Genomic DNA, 11417 nt, shown 5'->3' on the forward strand with positions numbered 1-11417 from the left:
AAGCTGACTCACGATCCGGGCATCCCGAGAGTAGCCCGAGCGTCCTAAATAATAACATGTGCATCCCGAGGCTCAGACCGAGCGTCCCACAAGCAGGTCGGGCCTTTCCCTATGCAGTATGAGCGTCCAACATAGGGAGGTCGTGAGGCTCCTTGGGGACTTGCAAAGGGTTAATCTTCTTCTTAGGGACTTAATCGTCATTTAAGCCCTTAGTTACCTTAATACTTGTACTTAGTATAAATACCCCATTGTGTTAGGGGATTAATAACCAATTCCTAATCAAGTTTTAGTAGGTTAATTACATTGTAATCTACAATTCAATCTTAATCAAATTTTAATCTTTCTTTAATCATTCAAGAGTTCTTCGATTTAGTTGGGTAATTTGAAGAATATTTGGGTTTATTGAAGAATTGACAACTCTTCATCATTCATCAAGTGTTCTTCTATTATTCTTTCCTTATTATTTGGATCATCCTTAAGTTGGTATAATTCCTTTTATCTCTTGCTTTATTATTGTTCATTACTTTATTCATTCACCATGTTTAGCCTTGTTAATATGATTGACACTCTTATTAGCATGTTTACCATGATCATGAGTGAGTAGTCTCTTAGCTAGGGTTAATGGGGGGATTATGGAAATTAATCATGGGGGTAGATCTATACTTAATTTAATGTGTTTTCATTTGATTGCTTGCTTGTTGTAGTTTTAACGTGTGCACATGTTATGCTTGATTGACAACCTAGTATGAATCTCATATCCATTCAACAAGACTTGTAAGATATAAACTAACTCAAGCCTTGTTAGACCATGCATATAGTTGAATAGGAAGAAACTAAGTCGACTTGTAGGTGTTGTACGGTCTTGATCGACTCGGCTCCGGGACCTAAATCTTCCTAGAAAATGTAAGATATAAACTAACTCGATTTCATTACAACAATGATTTGCTTGCATCTATGTAAACTTGTTCGTATGATCTTCACCATGATTCCCATATGAACCCATGACACCCTAGTGCCTTAATCAATTGTTTTGCAAACCCTATTTACTTGCTTTGCTTTACTTTCATTTGTTTACTCTTCATTGTTAAGTAGTTTAGATTGCAAACCTCAAACTCAACCTAAATTGTGACGCCCTAAGACATGGCTTTTTACAACCGATAAATCAAAACAATACCCGTCCCTTGGGATCCGACCTTTACTTGTCACTCTACTAAGAGTAGTTAGTTGAGTTTATAAATATTGTTTGATAGGGATAAATGACGACGTTCCGACCCTCATCAAAATGGTGCTGTTGTAGATACCTCATTTCTGCACCTCCCGCAAACCACCCGGTGATGATTGGGCCGCACGTTTGGTAGACGGAACGATTTGTGACAGTTCGTAAGTTTATCGTCAAGTGATCGCTCAAACACTTGTTTATACCTCTTAATTGTCATCTACGTGCCGATACGGTCATTTTGGCAGTAATTAGAGTACATTTGGAGTCCGAGTCAAAAAACCGTCTTCATTTTCTAATAACCGAGTCAGAATGTTCTGCAATGTTCCGGATATTTCTATTCCATATTTTCCAATCTTTTGATCTTTGGTAAAATATCTCCCGTAATATTCACACAAAATATTAAGGAAACGAGATTAATTCGCTATTCTATAATAGAAACGCAGAAATCTTTCTTCCGCAGGAGGAAACCACTGAGGAAAGGACGCAGCTAGTGCTGCGCCTCTTCCAAGGGACGCAGTGCCTGCTGCGCCTCTTCCTCAGTCCTTTTCTGCGTATTTTTCGTATCTTTTCGAGATTCACTTCCAAAGTTTCTCCGAAAACCCTAGTTCTTTCATGTGATTAGTATAAATAGAGACCTTCGGTCTCACATATTTATCACGCGAGTGTCCGTCCTTCTCTTCTCCCTTTGCATTCTAGACCACGTTCTTACTTTTTGGCGTCTACGTGCTTGAACTTTCAACCACGTAAGCTCGGATCTTTCTGAGTACCAGCCTCGTTTTGCATGATCGACCAATTTGACCAACTCCACATCAATCAACATTAATCAATCTTATTCGTTTTCCTCCTAGAGGGCACTTTCGTCGTACATTCGAGTCGAGCATCACTAAACGTTAACTTAGTTCATCTCGTTTCGTCAAACATGTAAGTCTGAGGGTGTAAATCCTTCTTTTGTTTATTGTTCTTTATTATCGTAATTAATATTGTAAGATTTATGTCGAAAGTATTCTTAAAATCGATTCGTAAACCTTGTTTAAAAACCCTTTTTACGGATTATCAGAAGACAACCGTCGAGAAAGGACGCAGCAACTGCTGCGCCTCTTCGAAGGGACGCAGCACCTGCTGCGCCTGCTTGTGAGGCTGCCGCAGTTCCTGCTTCCTTTCTTCTTCCTTTGTCTTTTATTCGTCCTTTTGTTTTTCGCTTTGTTATCAATTGTTCATTGTTTCATTAACATAACAATTTGAATATGATAATTTTGACCTGTAATTCATTAATCATCATTAATTAATTCATCTTTCGAAATTCCGACTTAACTCCCTTATAATCCATATTTGCGGGTTTTCGTCATTAAGTCAATTCGGGTTTTAGAGATTCGATTTACCCATATTGAATCTCTGGAATTCATCTTTGATATACTTGTATCTGTTATTTACCGTCACCATCATTAATTCATCATTAATAACTTGTTTAACCTAATTAATTAATTTGTTTGGTTTGTTTAATTCTTTAATTAGTCTCATCTTGTAAATAATTCGTTCTAATCAGTTTCATTTATGTTTTATCGTTTTCATGACCTCATTCACATGTAAATAATATGTTAAATCACTTTCATCCGAGTGAAATACCATTAATCGACCATTAAATTCACCAATGAACATTAACGAGATGCGGTTCCGGCTTCACAGCCATAACTCAACCCAGGAACAGACGCATCGACTGCTGCGCCTCTTCCAAGGGACGCAGCTCTGTTGCGCCTGTTCCCGGTTGATTTCTGTCCCTGAACTCCCGTTTCTGCCTTGGCCTAGTTTATTAATTACGTATTTAATTAACTATTAATTGTATTATGATCCATAATCTGTTCGTTTATTCATTTATTCTTTCTTTTCTAAAACCATCCGTTTTAAATGTATTTTCGACATAAATCAATAAATCCGATATAATTATTGTAATTTTTCTTTATTGTATTATTATTGTATTTCTTTTATTGTATTGCTTGTATGCTTTCACATGCAATTAACCTAAATTTCTACCTCGACATTAATTGTATGTTAAATCACGTGTTAACCGACTTAGTTAATTCTCACATGCTAGGATTAATTTATTGGATGTTGCATTGCATGCATATAAATCGACAATATATCGAGTATAGACAATTTTCCCTAATCATTAGTAGAGGCCGCTATCGAGGTGGGCGGAATTAGGTGTTCGATCAAAAGAGCTTCCTAATACGTACCCTCACCCCTTACTCCAGATCTTTGTGAACATCCGTATTCATTGGCATCCACGAGAGTCATTCTAGACATAGAATGTTAAGGGTAACAGGTGCTTAATGTTCATGTCATTACTTTGTGTCTTGACATGACATGAGGTATTCGAACGGTTTCCAATTTTCCACAATAAATTGGTGGCGACTCCGCAAATGAAAAACAAACAAAGAGGAAAAGCTTGCTTCACTTTTCGCCCCCGTGGGCCCGCGTCCACAGTTTGGCGACTCCGCTGGGGACAATACACTTACGTGTAGCCAAAAGGGTGAAACTTGAACAAGGTTATTAGGGAATAGTTTGTACAAGACAATTGTCGGTTTTCATAACTCGGTCTTCCTAGATCATTTCATTCGGCCTTCCTAGGCCCAACCCAACCCATTCGACCAATCGTCCCGTCTAAACGGTCCTAATTCTTATTTGGGCCTAAGGATGGATAGCGATTGACGTCATCCATACCATGGTACTTACTCTTGTTTGTATCAAGGACTTTCACTACTTGAGGAAATAGACTAGGAATCGGCCTTACTCTTGTTTGGTACGAGCCTCTCCACAGACCTCGGGTTTGATTGTTCGGTATGGCAACCCACCCTTTAAAACCAAAACCCTTCTAAATGCACTCAGCATCCCGTTATAATGCTTGTATAATGTTTGTACCATATGTGATCACCATTTCTAAACAAAACCATGACGATTTTTGTAAAATCAAAATCCCTTTTAAAATGTAAAAATTTTCGAAGCATAGGCCTAATATTAGCGCAAAACCAGTCGAAACTCTGTCCAATTGTCGAGTCAAAATTCGGGCCTCAAAACCCATTTCAAAACCTCACTTCGAGTCCACTCCTACAACTACACTAAAGTTGACTAGGACCAACATTTTCAAACTTTTGTCATTTCCTCAAAACTCACTTGACACAAGTGGCACACTCCCACTTCAAGAGTCCAAACATTTATTTTTTCGAGTAAGTGTGCTAGAATGGTCGATCGTGTTATAATTCGTCGTCGATCTCTTATCCAGTTTCCAAGATGCCTGAAACAAGCGACGTGAGTCACAACCAACCCCAGAATGGTAATGATCAAATCCTAGCCGCACTAGCTCGTCTTCAAGTCACTCAAGACCAAGTGTATGATCGCCTTGACACAATCGAGGGCCGAATATATGCCGTGAAAACGAGGATGCCTCCTCGAGAAAGTGAAGTGTCTGATGAATTTGTGAATAACTTCGGGGACGAAAACTCTCCCATAGGTATGACTACGGCTGAGAAACGACTCCAATACTTGGAGGAACAATTGATGTATCTTAAAGGGGATGACATTTATAGGGAAAATAATCGCAAATATGAAGCCGTGAGTTCCAAGTTGCCAACCAAATTCAACATGACGGATATCCCTAAATTCAAGGGGCATGAAAACCCTTTGAACCATATCCGTGCTTTCAAGGATTACATGTCTATCAAAGGCATTAAACCCGAGATGTTCTTAAGGATCTTTTCCTCATCTCTTGACACAATCCCAAAACAATGGTTCTATTCTCTAGAGCACAAGAAAATTGCTACCTGGGACGGTGCCGTAATTGAGTTGGCCAAGCAATATGCGGATAATACTGAAATCCAAGTCAACATGCGCACTTTAGAGGTTCTTACCCAAAATGACAAAGAAGGTTTCACCGACTTCCTAAGTAGGTGGAGGAAGACTAGTACTCAACTTGTTGAACGTCCAGATGAAGCTACCCTCATGGAGAAATTCGTGGACAACCTAAAGCCCATCTATGCAAGTCATTTGAGGTACCAAAACATTAAGACCTTCAAAGACTTAACCGTACTAGAAACAAGGATCGAAGATGACATCCCTAAAGAGCTCTTGTCCAAAACGGTAGGTCGTGGATATCAAGGCTCAACAAGTCGTTCTTACGGCTCTACTAGCAAAACTGATGAAGTTAACCTTCTCGAGCCATCTAAGAAGAGTACCCCACCAAGGAAATTCACAAATATTGGGGACACATATTCCAATGCTCTAAAAAGGTTGATGAAACTGGGTAAACTTCAACCCATAGGCCCTACACCTGAACCAGAAAAGAAATCCAAGTTCTGGGATGAGAATTCGTACTGCGAATACCATAGAGGTAAGGGACATGATACAGAGAAATGCTACAAACCGAAAAATGTACTTCAAGATATGATTGAAGACGGTCGCCTACCAATACCGCCTGGAGGTAAGCCTAACAACACTCAGAATCCTCTTGGAATTCTAGTGATTACAAGTGAAGAATCTACCATAGAGTGTTCACACCTCATTTCTCCAGTCGAAGATGAAATTCATGCAATAGAGAATGAAGGGAACTACTCTACCATTTCCCCAACCATCATTGATTTCAGTGCATGGGCAAAAAGTGTGAATAGGCAAGTCATGGAACTAGAGAGTGTAGTGGCAACCCTACGTGATCCCAACGCAACACCTGAAGAACGTGCACCACTAGGCTTCTCTCAAAACACTACGATGCAAGAAGTAGTAGCCATGGTTGATGAACTAGTCGACCAAATTATCCAATTGGAGGCCGAAATCATAAGAATGAGGGAACATGCTACTGTCAATGGAATATGGGCCGATGATGATGAAGATGAGTATCTCACTGAACGCTACCTAGTCAAAATCAGTAAGCAAATAGTCCAAAATTGTGAAGATCAAGATGTAGACCACTTTACTCGTTCGGGACGCCCATACCAAAACACTTCTCAAAATGATCTCATAGCGAATGGTCCAACCAATGTGGTCACACCAAATGATAATGAAGATGACTCTACCGACCATTTGCTAAAGCAACTACAGAAGACAAAGGCTGATCTTTCAGTCTGACAACTAGTGGCAAGCTCATTCCCACATCGCCAAGCTTTACTGCCAGCCTTGGCCAAACTAAATGTGGCACATAACTCCACACCCGATGACGTAGTCAACTTGGTCTTCCAAGAATCACCAAAGCTAAGTAATCCTATTACTTTCTCGGATGAAGATTTGCCACCCTTTGGTGCTAGTCATAACTTGGCTCTTTATATCACTGTCATTTTCTTAAAGAAGAATGTGCCAATGACTTTGGTAGATGATGGCTCCGCAGTCAATGTCATACCCTTGAAAACGGCATACAAATTGGGCATGAAAGAGTCGGATTGGACCCCTACCAACCAAGGTGTTCGCGCATATGATGGTACACGACGAAAGGTAGTAGGACTTGTTAACTTAACCATAGCTACAGGGCCGATTGCGCGAAAGGTTAACTTCCAAATAGTGGACATTGAAGCATCCTTTAACATACTTCTAGGACGACCTTGGATTCACGCTTCCAAAGCGGTAACATCCACTCTCCACCAGAAAATCAAAATCCCACTAAATGGCAAAGTGGTGACGATCACTTCGTCACCCATCAAGGCAATAATCGAAAATAAGTCAAGTAATCATGTCCTTGCGGATCCAGTATATGAACTTGGGGGCTTTCATAGCATAAATGTCATAGAAAGTGAGTTGGCACCCTTATACTTCAATCCCTACTCTAATTTAGTGGTCAACCACATGCTCAAATCCCATGGATACTTCCCGGGAATGCCTTTGAATCCTATCCGAAGGAACACCTTTGCACCCTAAAAAGAAGGCAACTCACAAAGAATACCATTTGGACTAGGATACAAACCCACTAAAGAGGAATTTCTCGAGATGCTCGCTCAAGTTCAAAACCGTAAGAATGTGGGAATCCAAATGCGACCCTACCTCCCTACCCTAAATGGATACTTCGTTAGGGAAGGAAGTCAAGATATCTTTCACGGATTTCCCGAACCTTGGCACTATCTCGAAAGGAAGCTAGCCGGAATCGAGATATTTCACGATTGATACTTCATTCCTCCAGAAACGGTTCCTACCGTCAAGACTCGTCAAGCACCTTGCTTAGACGAACAAGCTGTTAGTCTACTATTTGGAGAAGATCGATTTGTTAGAGCCGCGCAGGATGAGATCATTACCATAATACTTCAAGACGATCACTTCAACCCTACCGCGTTAATCACAGAAACCAACACCAATCAGCAGAAAGGATGGAGAAAGTCGATCAAGTGAACAAATAATCAAGGAAGACTCTTCAAGCTCACCACTGGAGAAGGAGAGATGTTCAAAGGAGAACCAGAAGACGATGAATTCGAGTCATAGTCAGAGTCGGAGTCAGAGTCGGAGTCTAGAGAAGTTCCTAGAGAGTCTCCTCCTGTCGTCATTCCCATTCCCCCTGTTTCTCCTAGCTTAGCATCAAGTAGTAACAGTAGTTCGGGAAATGTCCCAACGGCTGTCCCTTTACCGCCACTGACTACAGATCAGATGGCTTCTTTGTTTCAAATTTTCTCAAACTTTAATATAAATAAATCAGGTTCTGCTTACTCTTCGTGTTATTTTGAATGCAATTCTGTTTACGATGATACTGAGGATGACCCATACCCAGACTCGATCGAGATACCTCCCTACATAGCCAAAGAAATACTACAAGAGGGGGAAGGGGGACCAGTAATAGAAAACACTGAACCCATCAACGTAGGAACCGAACTAGAACCCCAAGAACTTAGGATAGGGACGACCTTGAACTCTACCGAAAGGGCCAGTTTCATAGACCTCCTACACGAGTTCAAAGATGTTTTTGCTTGGTCCTACAAAGACATGCCAGGGATCGACAGGGACATCGCAGAGCATAGAATCCCAATCAAACCGGGTTTCAAACCCGTGAAAGAGAAGCTTCGTCGAATAAGGACAGAATGGGCTCTCAAGATCAAAGAAGAAGTCGATAAACAGTTCAAAGCCGGGTTCATCAAAGTTTCTGAGTACTCAAACTGGGTAGCTAACATAGTACCCGTACCCATAAAGGATGGGAGAATCCGTGTTTGTGTTGATTTTAGAGACTTAAACAAAGCGAGTCCTAAGGATGATTTTCCTCTACCACATATCGACATATTGGTGGACAATACAGCAGATCACACGTTACTATCCTTCATGGATGGATACGCAAGATATAACCAGATCAAGATGGCCATATAAGATATGCATAAGATCGCCTTCGTCACTCATTGGGGAACCTATTGCTACACAGTTATGCCGTTTGGGTTAATTAACGCCGGAGCTACATACCAACGCACCGCAACTACGCTCTTACATGACATGATGCATAAGAAGTTGAGGTATACGTAGATGACATGATTGTCAAGTCCAAGGATAGAGAGGGGAACATTGCGAACCTTCGCAAATTCTTCTCAAGGCTACGGAAGTACAACATGAGGCTCAATCCTCAGAAATGCGCATTCGGAGTAACATCTGGTAAACTTCTGGGATACGTTGTTAGCCAACGAGGAATACAAATAGACCCTTCTAAGATCAAAGCTCTAATCGAAATGCCGCAACCTCAAACGGAGAAAGAAGTTAGAGGATTCCTAGGCAAGGTGCAATACATAAGTCGATTCATATCGAAACTCAGCATGATCTGCGAACCTATCTTCAAGAAGTTAAAGAAAACAGATCACACCATGTGGGATGATGACTGCAGAAGGCTTTCGACCGAATCAAGGAAATACTAACCAAACCACCAGTGCTCATGCCACCTCAACGAGATCAACCTCTTGGTTTATATCTCACGGTAACTGAAACGGCCATGGGCGCCATGCTAGCTCAAACCGTAGGAAAAGAAGAAAGAGCTATCTACTACCTTAGTAAGAAGTTCTTGAAGTACGAGTGCAAATACACACCACTCGAGAAGACATGCCTCGCTCTTGTGTGGGCAACGAAGAAGCTACGCCATTACATGCTTAGCTACTCTGTCAAAATATACTCCAAAATGGATCCTGTCAAATACCTCTTCGAGAAACCCGTTCTCAATGGACGCTTAGCAAGATGGACTTTGATGCTCTCAGAGTTCGATCTCAAGTATGTGTTGGAATATGTGTCCTCCGACAATAATGCGATCACGACTGTTGATCATGATGATCACATGTTTAAATCTCATTATAAAGAATACAATTGGGAAGTAATATTATTCTTGTCAACCAATCAACATATATCGGTAATGATTGGGTGACTAGAGTTTGACATTACTTGTCGTGTGACGGTGGTGATCGAGTTGACCCCTAGGTCATACCTATAGGGCAACACTCTTAATTGATCATTTAATTAATCGTATAATGTTACGGGTTAATTAAATTACTTGAAAAATTGACGGACGATTTTGGAAGTAAAATTTACGTATCACATTAAAATGTGATTAAATGAGATACGGTCTGAGTAATTGAATTGTATCATTACTCGGATGAAATTATTGTTTAAAGAAACAATCGGAATTGAATGAATTATTATAAATACAATCTGTTGTGATTTATAAATGGTAAAATATTTTGGTACAAGTAATTATGAAATTACTAAGTCGATTTTTGTATGTGACATATTTTTAATAATACGTTGATTTTTAATATGTTAAAAATACATAACAAATTTATGTCACATATGACATGTGACATATTTACAATTGACAAAAATAAAATGGATTACTTGTTATCCATGTGTGCCGAAATTAGGGGAAGAAATGGGCTAATATTGTGTTTGATTAAGATAATGGAAACACAATGATTACCTACTATTTAGCCATGCAAACCTAATGTTTATTGTTAAGAGCAACAATTGCATGCATTGGCTCCCCTAAAAGTTGCAACAAAATTTGTTGCATTGTCATTCATTTTTAAGCCAAAAGAAACAGTCCAAGGAACGGTTCACAATTGAATGCATTTCATCGCTTTTTGAAGTGTCATTACATCAAGTCTAACTTCCAAGCTCTATATCTCAAGTTTTACTCATGCAAATACAATGATTCTTATGTCATTAGAAATCTTGGGATCTTAGAAAAACGATGGATTTTGAATCACCTCCATATCAGGTTTATAGCTTGAGATATGGCTGATGCAAACAGACTGCGCATTTCTGGACAGCCCATGACCTACGTGCACTAAAACTTCAATAACTCGAGATTTACTTAACGTCTAAGGTTGATTCTTTTTGGAGGTGAAAGTTAGCTCCCTTAGCTTTCAAATGAGCTATCATGGGCCCTGATATTCGTCCTGAGCTGAGAGATATGCCTCTTCCAAAATGCGTCTGATTTCCTAAGATGCTCTCCAAACCCGGTTTTGAACCGTCACCAACAATCGAGGTCCAACTTCAATTCCGTCTAAGAAGTCATGCCTCCAACCGCCCTATTTCACATCTTTGGTGAGTTTAGGATGTTTTTGTGTAGGATCTTTTATCTCCAAGGGTTACCATTCAGAAATTATTTGAAGAACTAAAGCAAAGGTACAAGGGGACCCTGTTTTGAACAATGAGCTAAATGTCGCTATCAATCTTTCTTCTTTTGATCCAACAAAGCTCAAGAGACTTTTTAGGAGCTGAATAGGAGTCATACACGGTTCCACAAGCCTCCAATCAGTCCATATAATCATAAATAAGAAGTTGAGCTGCAAACAAGGAAGATTGGACTATTAGTTTACTTTATCATTTCTTTGCTTTATGTCATTTTCAATTTCAGCATTGTAAGAGCCCTAGGCTGCTGTTTTTATGTCCTTTTAGCTGCTCATTTTGTGGCCCTTAGATGTAACTTGTAATCAAGGGTCAAGATTGTAAGCCTTGGTCTATATAAACCAAGTTAGACATATGAGAAAATCAGATTGGAGTTAATGAAAATTATGAGTTTTATGAGGTTTCTCAAAACCCTTGATTAGTTCTTTGCTTAGTGCTAGAACAACTCCATTACTTAGTGTTTAGGGTCGTGTATCTTGGTTTGCTTTGTGATCTGACCAAGTGCATAAGGGGGATTAGTTCTTGCTTTGTGATCTTGAACAACATCCCGAGTCTTGAGATTGCTTTGTGATCTTCTCAAGTCATATCC

This window comes from Silene latifolia, chromosome 1 (genome assembly GCF_048544455.1).
Source record: "Silene latifolia isolate original U9 population chromosome 1, ASM4854445v1, whole genome shotgun sequence".
NCBI lineage: Eukaryota > Viridiplantae > Streptophyta > Magnoliopsida > Caryophyllales > Caryophyllaceae > Silene > Silene latifolia.